General features: G+C 42.2%; 1 long non-coding RNA gene across 1 annotated transcript; it reads left to right on the forward strand.

Moving 5' to 3' along the window:
- The first annotated feature begins 201 nt into the window (after positions 1-201).
- LOC116370091 (uncharacterized) lies at positions 202-6,892 on the forward strand. The gene is made up of 3 exons (XR_004208707.1): positions 202-226; positions 4,591-4,694; positions 6,518-6,892. It is a non-coding gene; the product is annotated as an uncharacterized LOC116370091 (long non-coding RNA).
- Positions 6,893-10,648: the final 3,756 nt, after the last annotated feature.

A 10,648-nucleotide genomic window follows, 5' to 3' on the forward strand; every position in this document is an offset into this window, starting at 1 on the left:
TTACACTATTAAAGGTTTCATTCGTTCAGATTTGTCCAATCCTTGTGAAAGTGAGAGAGCGCTGGAATTAATGAAACGATCGCATCTCTTCTTCTTGCAGGAACGATTCTTGGGGAACCTGGTCGAGTAAAGGATGTAAAACCGTACTAACCGATGCATCCCATACAAAATGCTTATGTGATCGTGTATCTACCTTCGCCATTTGGCACAGCAACCAAGAGAAATAGTAAGTAGTGGGATTTTTGTTCTATTCATTTATGGATTAATGCAGAGGAGGGTGCTAGAATGTGCTTCATTGCTTTGCTTTGGTTGGAATTTCAATCGATGTGTTGTTTCCCCATAATCAGGGGTCTTTATCTCAGTTAGTGTAGCCTATAGGTGAAGGTGAGTCTCTTTTGATGAATCTCAGTCTGGATGTGCTGTCTAGATGATTTTGATAATGCTCTGCATTGGTGAGCTTGACTGGCTTTGGTGTGTGTGTGTGTGTGTGTGTGTGTGGTTACACAGGCCAGTGCATGTTGTTGACTGACTTTAGCCTACAGGTTGTGTATTGGCTCTGCTCATCAATTCATATTCAAATATTACAAGTATAGATAAAGGAGTTCAATGAGAAGTGTCATGTTATCTTACAAAAGATTAGCGTCACATAATGAACTAGGTCTAATTAGATCTAGTTCTAATGTCATATTCCGTTTTTTTATTTCAAATAATAGCTAGTCTTACGTTCCTGTTTGTTATTCATTTGTGTAACAGTTAACAGTGCCAGTGATTTGCAACATTATGTTATAAGAGGAAAATAAAAAAGGATGAGGGATCGGGCCCTCACGACTGACTGTCACGTGTGAAATCAGATCTGTTGCTCAGCAGTTCCACCATTACTCAAATGTTGTGACTGGAATAGAGAAAAGTGTGATCTGTGGGAATGATAGCATTGTGTTCCTCTCTAGCAGCAGTGCACCAGGTTAATAACTCAGTGCCTTGCCCTGCCCATGTCACAATGACTGGTGGTCTGTGGGAGGGGGCTGGGAAAGAGAAGCTATGGCGGCATCCCAAATGGCACCCTATTCCCTATTTAGTGCACAACTTTTGACCATAGCCCTATGGGCCCTGGTCAAAAGTAGGTAAATAAATAGGGAATAGGGTGTCATTTGGGATACAACCTATATCAAGTGGAATCCTGGGAAAGGTGTTAATTAAGAGGCAGTAACAGTAGATTAAATAAACATGGATCTTATTTGGTTGGCATTGGTAGATTGTCAGCTTTATTACGTTAGGAGAGGCTCCTACTCATTGCAATCTTATAAATGACTTCTGTATGTAATTCTAAGCACTATTCTATGGAGTGTGTGTGTAATTCTCAGTGGTGGGAAAAGTACCCAATTGCCATACTTGAGTAAAAGATACCTTAATATAGAATTACTCAAGTAAAAGTGAAAGTCACCTAGTCAAATACTACTTGAGGAAAAGTCTAAAAGTATTTGGTTTTAAAATATACTTAAGTATCAAAAGTAAAAGTATAAATCATTTCAAATTGCTAATATTAAGGAAACCAGATGGCACAGTTTTCTTGTTTTTTACATGTACAGATAGCCAGGGGTACAACATGCAGATAGAACTGACAAACAAAGCATTTGTATTTAGTAAGTCTGCCAGATCAGAGGCAGTAGGGAGGACCAGGGATGTTCTCTGTTTAGTGAGTCTGCCAGATCAGAGGGCAGTAGGGATGACCAGGGATGTTCTCTGTTTAGTGAGTCTGCCAGATCAGAGGCAGTAGGGATGACCAGGGATGTTCTCTGTTTAGTGAGTCTGCCAGATCAGAGGCAGTAGGGATGACCAGGGATGTTCTCTGTTTAGTAAGTCTGCCAGATCAGAGGCAGTAGGGATGACCAGGGATGTTCTCTGTTTAGTGAGTCTGCCAGATCAGAGGCAGTAGGGATGACCAGGGATGTTCTCTGTTTAGTAAGTCTGCCAGATCAGAGGCAGTAGGGATGACAGGGATGTTCTCTGTTTAGTGACTCTGCCAGATCAGAGGCAGTAGGGATGACCAGGATGTTCTCTGTTTAGTAAGTCTGCCAGATCAGAGGCAGTAGGGATGACCAGGGATGTTCTCTGTTTAGTGAGTCTGCCAGATCAGAGGCAGTAGGGATGACCAGGGATGTTCTCTGTTTAGTAAGTCTGCCAGATCAGAGGCAGTAGGGATGACCAGGGATGTTCTCTGTTTAGTAAGTCTGCCAGATCAGAGGCAGTAGGGATGACCAGGGATGTTCTCTGTTTAGTGAGTCTGCCAGATCAGAGGCAGTAGGGATGACCAGGGATGTTCTCTGTTTAGTAAGTCTGCCAGAACAGAGGCAGTAGGGATGACCAGGGATGTTCTCTGTTTAGTAAGTCTGCCAGATCAGAGGCAGTAGGGATGACCAGGGATGTTCTCTGTTTAGTGAGTCTGCCAGATCAGAGGCAGTAGGGATGACCAGGGATGTTCTCTGTTTAGTGAGTCTGCCAGATCAGAGGCAGTAGGGATGGCCAGGGATGTTCTCTGTTTAGTGAGTCTGCCAGATCAGAGGCAGTAGGGATGACCAGGGATGTTCTCTGTTAGTGAGTCTGCCAGATCAGAGGCAGTAGGGATGGCCAGGGATGTTCTCTGTTTAGTAAGTCTGCCAGATCAGAGGCAGTAGGGATGACCAGGGATGTTCTCTGTTTAGTAAGTCTGCCAGAACAGAGGCAGTAGGGATGACCAGGGATGTTCTCTGTTTAGTGAGTCTGCCAGATCAGAGGCAGTAGGGATGACCAGGGATGTTCTCTGTTTAGTAAGTCTGCCAGAACAGAGGCAGTAGGGATGACCAGGGATGTTCTCTGTTTAGTAAGTCTGCCAGATCAGAGGCAGTAGGGATGACCAGGGATGTTCTCTGTTTAGTAAGTCTGCCAGAACAGAGGCAGTAGGGATGACCAGGGATGTTCTCTGTTTAGTAAGTCTGCCAGAACAGAGGCAGTAGGGATGACCAGGGATGTTCTCTGTTTAGTATGTCTGCCAGATCAGAGGCAGTAGGGATGACCAGGGATGTTCTCTGTTTAGTAAGTCTGCCAGATCAGAGGCAGTAGGGATGACCAGGGATGTTCTCTGTTTAGTAAGTCTGCCAGATCAGAGGCAGTAGGGATGACCAGGGATGTTCTCTGTTTAGTGAGTCCTCCAGATCAGAGGCAGTAGGGATGACCAGGGATGTTCTCTGTTTAGTAAGTCTGCCAGATCAGAGGCAGTAGGGATGACCAGGGATGTTCTCTGTTTAGTAAGTCTGCCAGATCAGAGGCAGTAGGGATGTCCAGGGATGTTCTCTTGATAAGTACGTGGATTGGACCATGCTCCTGTCCTGCTAAGCATTCAAAATGTAACTAGTACCTTTGGGTGTCAGGGAAAATGTATGGAGTAAAAAGTACATATTTCTTTAGGAATGTAGTGAAGTAAAAGTAAAAGTTGTCAAAATAAATAAATAGTAAAGTACAGATACCCCCCAAAAATGACTTAAATAGTACCTTCAAGTAGTTTTACTGAAGTAATTTACACTAGTGGTAATTCTATGCTCTATTCTGTGGAGTCTCTATGTAATTCTGTCACATAGCCTCTGTCTCTTTTAGACCATCCTCAATGTCAATCAGTGAAAATGGTCTCTTTTCTTAATAGGGACCCTCTTTTTTTCTCTCTTGATTCAATATTCATGAATATCTGATTAATACAGGGAAATATGATTACACTGTAGAGTAGAGATGTATGGGGAATGGGTCGTTTTATTAGGGATTTTATTTTCTTTTCAGACGTAGAGTAGACACTGCAATCACGATCTTGAGATGAATGGTTAGTTAAGAAAGCAACAGATTTTTTAGATGCCATTAATCACCAAACTCAGGATGAAGAAAGACTGCAGTTCTATTCCTGGTTTAAGATTTAATAACATCAACTGATTGGTCTATTTTCCAGTCAGTGGCTGATCATTTTGTAAATTTTTTGGTACTTTTACCCCTTTATCGTGATATCCAATTGGTAGTTAGTCTTGTCCCATCGCTGCATCTCCCCTACGGACTCATGAGAGGCAAAGGTCGAGAGCCATGCATCCCCCGAAAAAACACAACCCTGCCAAGGCGCACTGCTTCTTGACACACTGCTCGCTTAACCCGGAAGCCAGCCGCACCAATGTGTCGGAGAAAACACTGTCCAGCTGGCGACCAAAGTCATCTTGCAGGCGCCCGGCCTGCCACAAGGAGTCACTAGATCGTGATGGGACAAGGAAATCCCGGCCGGCCAAACCCTCCCCTAACCCGGACGACGCTGGGCCAAACCCTCCCCTAACCCGGACGACGCTGGGCCAATTGTGCGCCGCCTCATGGGTTTCCCGGCCACTGCCGGCAGTGACACATCCTGGGATCGAAACCCGATGCAATACGGTGCAGTGCCTTAGACCGCTGCACAACTCTGGAGGCCCTGTGGCTGATATTTTAACACCCAAAGCAACTATTAAAAGTGTTTTGATTCGTGTGTCTGAAGCTGTAGCACCAACCAAAGCAGGTGTAATATCTACTTCCTTCTGTCTCTGTCTCCTACAGACCATGGAGTACTCAGCGGTCCCCTCTGTGACTTTGATCATTGGTTGTGGTCTGTCCTGTCTCGCCTTGATCCTGTTGCTAGTGGTCTATGCTATTCTATGGAGGTGAGTACAATACAACCAGTGATGTATACACTGTAAAACCATGTTGACATGGTGAATATGAATATATGAATATATATTCATATGAATATATGAATTGATGTAAACTATATATACAAAAGTATGTGGACTCCACCTCAAATTAGTGGATTCGGCTAGTTCAGCCACACACGTTGCTGACAGGTGTATAAGCATGGCTGTGTGCTAGACTAGATGTCTAGCACACAGCCATGCAATTTCATAGACACACATTGGCAGTAGAATGGCCTTACTGAAGAGCTCAGTGACTCAAAAAGTGGCACCGTCATAGGATGCTACTTTTCCAAGTCAGTTCGTCAAATTTCTGCCCTGCTAGAGCTGCCCCAGTCAACTGTAAGTGCTGTTATTGTGACGTGGAAATGTCTAGGAGCAACAGCGGCTCAGCCGCAAAGTGGTAGGCCACACAAACTCAAAGAATGGGACTGATGAGTGATGAAGCACGTAGTGCGTAAAAATCTGGAGCAGTGGAAATGCTTTCTCTTGAGTGATGAATCAAGCTTCACCATCTGGCAGTCTGATGGACACATCTGGGTTTGGCGGATGCTAGGAGAATGCTTCCTGCCACAATGCATAGTGCCAACTGTAAAGTTTGGTGGAGGAGGAATAATGGTCTGGGGCTGTTTTTCATGGTTCGGGCTCGGTCCCTTAGTTCCAGTGAAGGAAAATCTTAACACTACAGCATAAAATTACATTCTAGATGATTCTATGCTTCCAACTTTGTGGCAACAGTTTGGGGAAGGGCCCGTGCACAAAGCGAGGTCCATACAGAAGTGGTTTGTCGAGATCGGTGTGGAAGAACTTGACTGGCCTGCACAGAGCAAAATTCCAACATCTAGTGGAAAGCCTTCCTATAAGAATGGAGGCTGTTATAGCAGCAAAGCTGGGACCAACTACATATTAATGCCCATGAATTTGGAATAAGATGTTGAACGAGCAGGTGTCCACATACTTCTGGTCATGTAGTATATAGCCTCACTATTTTATTTTATTGTTGCTCTTTTATTTTTTACTTTAGTTTATTTAGTCAATATTTTTCTTAACTCTTATTAAAAAAATTGAAGGGCTTGTAAGTAAGCATTTCACCTGTTGTATTCGGCACATGTGACAAATATCATTTGATTTGATTTGATTTGTATGTCTATGCAATATGCTAACTGGCCGTACGGATGGCCATAACAGGGAATGATAATACAGCAATAACCAGCTTTTAATAGTAAACCTGTATGATTCATTAAATATCCTTAATATACAGACATAACAAACATACATAACATTGTTTGTGTATTTCTGATTCATATCCGTGTGAGTATCCTACACTATCACATGACTTGGTCACCAAATTGGTGCCAATATCCCTTTATTTAGGCCTAGTAGTAATGGCCTAGTAGTAATGTCCTAGTAGTAGTGGCCTAGTAGTAGTGGCCTAGTAGTAGTGGCTTAGTAGTAATGGCCTAGTAGTAGTGGCCTAGTAGTAGTGGCCTAGTAGTAGTGGCCTGGTAGTAATGGCCTGGTAGTAATGGCCTGGTAGTAATGGCCTGGTAGTAGCTGCCTGGTAGTAAGGGCGTAGTAGTAATGGGCCTAGTAGTAGTGGCCTGGTAGTAATGGCCTGGTAGTAATGGCCTGGTAGTAGCTGCCTAGTAGTAGTGGCCTGGTAGTAATGTCCTGGTAGTAATGGCCTGGTAGTACTGGCCTAGTATTAATTAATGGAAGAATGTTGATTGGTGATTGTTGTGGTGTTGTGTTGATTGTCATTTTTCATTGTTGATCAGTACTTCCCGTTATTCCAGATATATACGGTCTGAGCGGTCCATCATCCTAATCAACTTCTGCCTGTCAATCATCTCCTCCAACCTCCTCATCCTGGTTGGACAGACACAGACACACAATGCGGTAAGATTCCATGTTGTACTGCATGCGCTTTAACTGCTTTACTCAAACACACGACTCACAATGCAGGTTGTGTTTATATGTTGTATTGGAAGAGACATACCTGTACATACAGGCAATTCATGCACTTTAACATGCTTTAATCAACAACAGACACACTGTGGTACATTACATGTCTATTTATCTTGTTGGCAAGTGGAGTGTTGTTGGCAAACTTTACTCAACCACAGTAGCTGTTTAACCACTCTACTGATACTCACTGTAGTTTAACCACTCTACTGATACTCACTGTTTAACCACTCTACTGATACTCACTGTTGTTTAACCACTCTACTGATACTCACTGTTGTTTAACCACTCTACTGATACTAACTGTTGTTTAACCACTCTACTGATACTCACTGTTGTTTAACCACTCTACTGATACTCACTGTTTAACCACACTACTGATACTCACTGTTTAACCACTCTACTGATACTCACTGTTGTTTAACCACTCTACTGATACTCACTGTTGTTTAACCACTCTACTGATACTCACTGTTTAACCACTCTACTGATACTCACTGTTGTTTAACCACTCTACTGATACAAACTGTTGTTTAACCACTCTACTGATACAAACTGTTGTTTAACCACTCTACTGATACTCACTGTTTAACCACTCTACTGATACTCACTGTTTAACCACTCTACTGATACAAACTGTTGTTTAACCACTCTACTGATACTCACTGTTTAACCACTCTACTGATACTCACTGTTTAACCACTCTACTGATACTCACTGTTTAACCACTCTACTGATACTCACTGTAGTTTAACCACTCTACTGATACTCACTGTAGTTTAACCACTCTACTGATACTCACTGTAGTTTAACCACTCTACTGATACTCACTGTAGTTTAACCACTCTGTTGTTTAACTACTCTACTGATACTCACTGTTGTTTAACCACTCTACTGATACTCACTGTAGTTTAACCACTCTACTGATACTCACTGTAGTTTAACCACTCTACTGATACTCACTGTAGTTTAACCACTCTGTTGTTTAACTACTCTACTGATACTCACTGTTGTTTAACCACTCTACTGATACTCACTGTTTAACCACTCTACTGATACTCACTGTTGTTTAACCACTCTACTGATACTCACTGTTTAACCACTCTACTGATACTCACTATTGTTTAACCAGTCTACTGATACTCACTGTTGTTTAACCACTCTACTGATACTCACTGTAGTTTAACCACTCTACTGATACTCACTGTAGTTTAACCACTCTACTGATACTCACTGTAGTTTAACCACTCTACTGATACTCACTGTAGTTTAACCACTCTACTGATACTCACTGTAGTTTAACCACTCTACTGATACTCACTGTAGTTTAACCACTCTGTTGTTTAACTACTCTACTGATACTCACTGTTGTTTAACCACTCTACTGATACTCACTGTTTAACCACTCTACTGATACTCACTGTTTAACCACTCTACTGATACTCACTGCTGTTTAACCACTCTACTGATATTCACTGTTGTTTAACCACTCTACTGATACTCACTGTTTAACCACTCTACTGATACTCACTGCTGTTTAACCACTCTACTGATACTCACTGTTTAACCACTCTACTGATACTCACTGTTTAACCACTCTACTGATACTCACTGTTTAACCACTCTACTGATACTCACTGTTTAACCACTCTACTGATACTCACTGTAGTTTAACCACTCTACTGCTACTCACTGTAGTTTAACCACTCTACTGATACTCACTGTTTAACCACTCTACTGATACTCACTGTTTAACCACTCTACTGATACTCACTGTTTAACCACTCTACTGATACTCACTGTTTAACCACTCTACTGATACTCACTGTTGTTTAACCACTCTACTGATACTCACTGTTTAACCACTCTACTGATACTCACTGTTTAACCACTCTACTGATACTCACTGTTTAACCACTCTACTGATACTCACTGTTTAACCACTCTACTGATACTCACTGTTTAACCACTCTACTGATACTCACTGTTTAACCACTCTACTGATACTCACTGTTTAACCACTCTACTGATACTCACTGCTGTTTAACCACTCTACTGATACTCACTGCTGTTTAACCACTCTACTGATACTCACTGTTTAACCACTCTACTGATACTCACTGTTTAACCACTCTACTGATACTCACTGTAGTTTAACCACTCTACTGATACTCACTGTAGTTTAACCACTCTGTTGTTTAACTACTCTACTGATACTCACTGTTGTTTAACCACTCTACTGATACTCACTGTTTAACCACTCTACTGATACTCACTGTTGTTTAACCACTCTACTGATACTCACTGTTGTTTAACCACTCTACTGATACTCACTGTTTAACCACTCTACTGATACTCACTGTTGTTTAACCAGTCTACTGATACTCACTGTTGTTTAACCACTCTACTGATACTCACTGTAGTTTAACCACTCTACTGATACTCACTGTAGTTTAACCACTCTACTGATACTCACTGTAGTTTAACCACTCTACTGATACTCACTGTAGTTTAACCACTCTACTGATACTCACTGTAGTTTAACCACTCTACTGATACTCACTGTAGTTTAACCACTCTGTTGTTTAACTACTCTACTGATACTCACTGTTGTTTAACCACTCTACTGATACTCACTGTTTAACCACTCTACTGATACTCACTGCTGTTAACCACTCTACTGATATTCACTGTTGTTTAACCACTCTACTGATACTCACTGTTTAACCACTCTACTGATACTCACTGCTGTTTAACCACTCTACTGATACTCACTGTTTAACCACTCTACTGATACTCACTGTTTAAACACTCTACTGATACTCACTGTTTAACCACTCTACTGGTACTCACTGTTTAACCACTCTACTGATACTCACGGTAGTTTAACCACTCTACTGATACTCACTGTAGTTGAACCACTCTACTGATACTCACTGTTTAACCACTCTACTGATACTCACTGTTTAACCACTCTACTGATACTCACTGTTTAACCACTCTACTGATACTCACTGTTTAACCACTCTACTGATACTCACTGTTTTTAACCACTCTACTGATACTCACTGTTTAACCACTCTACTGATACTCACTGTTTAACCACTCTACTGATACTCACTGTTTAACCCACTAACTGATACTCCTGTTTAACCACTCTACTGATACTCACTGTTTAACCACTCTACTGATACTCACTGTTTAAACCCACTCTACTGATACTCACTGTTTAACCACTCTACTGATACTCACTGCTGTTTAACCACTCTACTGATACTCACTGCTGTTTAACCACTCTACTGATACTCACTGTTTAACCACTCTACTGATACTCACTGTTTAACCACTCTACTGATACTCACTGTAGTGGAACTCTTGAGTTTGTATGTCAACATTGTGAGGTTATTACTGTTTGCAACAAGACTTCCAATGATGTTAATGTTTACATGATTAGGCTCCCGAGCGGCAGAGCGATCTAAGGCCTGCATCTCAGTGCAAGAGTCCCTGGTTTGAATCCAGGCTGTATAACATCTGGCTATGATTAGGGCGGCACAATTGGGCCAGTGACATCCGGGTTTGGCCGGGGTACGCCGTCATTGGGGCCAGTGACATCCGGTTTGGCCGGGGTATGCCGTCATTGGGCCAGTGACATCCGGGTTTGGCCGGGTACCCGTCATTGGGCAGTGACATCCGGGTTTGGCCGGGGTACGCCGTCATTGGGCCAGTGACATCCGGGTTTGGCGGGGTACGCCGTCATTGTAAATAAGAATTTACAAAAAAATGTATTGTCAGTTAAAAGCTTTGACTTAGATTTCTAACCCCAGATAACACAGAATGCACATGCTGACAGCAACTTATTTACAGGCTGATTGATAGGCTGGTCTGTGTGACAGGGTGACCCACATTAGCCGTTGGGGTCTAAAACTGTGAATTGCATTTTGTTAGTGCCACATTTGACATTA

Source organism: Oncorhynchus kisutch, unplaced genomic scaffold (assembly GCF_002021735.2).
Source record: "Oncorhynchus kisutch isolate 150728-3 unplaced genomic scaffold, Okis_V2 scaffold2456, whole genome shotgun sequence".
Taxonomy (NCBI): Eukaryota; Metazoa; Chordata; class Actinopteri; order Salmoniformes; family Salmonidae; genus Oncorhynchus; species Oncorhynchus kisutch.